The sequence below is a fragment of the Citrus sinensis genome, chromosome 7 (assembly GCF_022201045.2).
Source record: "Citrus sinensis cultivar Valencia sweet orange chromosome 7, DVS_A1.0, whole genome shotgun sequence".
In the NCBI taxonomy this organism is placed as follows: domain Eukaryota; kingdom Viridiplantae; phylum Streptophyta; class Magnoliopsida; order Sapindales; family Rutaceae; genus Citrus; species Citrus sinensis.
The window spans coordinates 24,668,554-24,671,124 of record NC_068562.1 but is presented as its reverse complement, the minus strand read 5'-3'; positions in this window follow the sequence as shown (position 1 = coordinate 24,671,124).

The following is a 2,571-nucleotide window of genomic DNA, read 5'->3' as shown; positions in this document are numbered from 1 at the left end:
CATTAACAAACTAACATATGCTATTATTTCCTTCATGTATCTTAACACATAATTGCCACACTCCAATTTTGCGATATTTTGTTTCGAAGCCTGTTCATGCCACAAAAAAAAAAGTACAAAATCTCATTCATTTTAGTTATGTAATCGATAGGCACATATAGTTTCTATTCTTTTTTACCTTCACAATTCTCATCTTAGAATTAGAATTCCATTTTTCCCTACTTTCCTCTGCTGTGAAGAGTGTCATGGTGCTATAAAAAAAAAACGCAAAGTGTTATCTTTTAATTATATTGAAAAAACTTAAAATATCAATTGCATGAAATGGATTGGCATACATACATTTTAAGGAGCTGTTCTAAATCAGTATAAGGACTGGACTGCACAGGATCTACATAAAACACTTCCTTTTTCACCACGTCAAACACAACCAAAACCCAATGGTAGCTACAATAGGAGAAGGCAGTTGGAAAAAAAGCAGAAAACAAAACCATGAATTAACAAACAGTTGTAAAAGTAATATAAATTCATAAACAACTGTAAAAGTTTAAATGAAAATTAAAACTTACGAAGGATTATATGGCATGAGAATGAGTTGTCCGTTTTTGGCTTTTTTCAAGCGGTCGTGGATAAGCTCAACTCTCTTTGAGTGAAATATTTCTGCAGCCTTTCAATTTGTTGGGCAAACTAAACTTGGAGACATGAATCCAAATGGTTTTATTCCTTTTCTGGTTGGCAGAATGGTGGAATCCAACATCCTGAATAGAAAATCAGTGCATCCATAAAAAAATGTATACTAATTTCAAATAAAACTAGTTTAAAGAAAATTCATTAAACCACTTATGTCATATATACTTGAATAACATTTACTCCTTATGCTTGCATTGACAACAGTTCATTGCAATCTTTCTTCCCAATATAAGCATAGGCATGTCTTTGGAATACATTATCATCAATCATATATGTTATAACACCATCATTTTCATCAGGCAGGTGTTTCTCACACAATTTACCAAATAGTTGCAGCATAAGATGACTGTTTTGGTGCTTGAATACTGCACTCCTTGTGTTCCTCATAGGCTGCACTACAACTTTTTTGGCTCTATCCTTTTTGAAAAGTGGCTTTTTTGTTGGGCTATCAGGATGCCTCTCTTGTATACCATCAGCTGTACCGTCAACACAGTCAAAATCCAATTGCTTTTTACTGCTTCCAACTATTTTCCTCTCATCATTTGCATAATCCTTTGGGATTGAAGGATTGAGTCTTGGACTTTTCCTCAAAATGGCAGCAGTAGTATTTTTTGGTGGCTTGCCCAAATCGTCTGGCTCCTGTAGATGTTAATGATATCAAATTGTTAGTAAACAGTTAGCCAACAAAAAAAGAAATCACACATACAAAGACAAAAAAAATTTAAATATTTATTATTTAACTGATATATAAATTATTTCATTAACAATTTAAATATTTAACACACTTACAATTTCTTTCATTAATCCAACGTATCCTTTTTGACTAAGGCGGTGATTGCACTTGTTCAAAGCTCTCCTGTTCTTATTGACACGACTGATTTTCTGCGTAATTAGATTAGTTATAACACAAGGTAAATATAATGTAAGTGCTAACATATTACTTGTCCTAACTTGAAAATACTTACTTCAAAAGATTCCGACAAACGTTGGTCGACAAACTTTATCCAAATAGGACGTTTTAGTTGAGGGTACTCAATTGGGGGTGCATACAATTTCTTTTTATCATTTCTGCAATTCTAGATATAGTTTTTTGCCAGCATATACTTGAAGTTCCGAAATGTTGTTCCAATTGATTGTATCACCTGCTTCCTACTTCTAGGATGAACAATGAAACGACCCTAGATAAGAGGAAGATTGTTTAAGTGACAGTTAATAAAAATTCTGTTACATTAAAGTACATAATTGAAAAATGATAGCAAAAGGATTAAGTAGAATGCAGTGGATTTTTAAGAATTACCAGAACAGATTTCCACAAACGCTCTTTTGTCTCCAGCGGAACCTTACGCCCGTCAGAATAGAGAATTGAAACTGATGTATGAGCTAATACCCCAATAAACGAAGCCAACTCAGTGGCTTCATCGCCTGCTAGAATGCCCATTTCATTGTATTGTACCACAATCTTTCCCTTCTTTGTTTTAAGTCTTTTATTTTGCCTAGCTCCTATATTTACACCTCTCCTAGAGTTACTGCTTTCAGGAACATCAACATCAGGAGGAACGAAATTAACACCATCCATCTCTGCACCATAAAATTCACCTCTAGCCAAATCAGCACCATCATTATCACCTCCATCAAACTTAACACCATCCATCTCAGCACCATCAAAATGAGCCTCGTTTTACACATCTGCTAAATTATCTACCTCGGCAAATAAGTCGTCGTATTCGTCTTCTAAATAAGCTTCCTGATCAAAAGCAACATCAGCCACTACATGTTTTCCCTTAGCCATACTACTGCACCTGAAACAAGTAAATTAAATTGTATTAGTTAACTGATAATATAAAACTATATAACATTCAATCAGCTGCAAGAATAAAGTAGCTA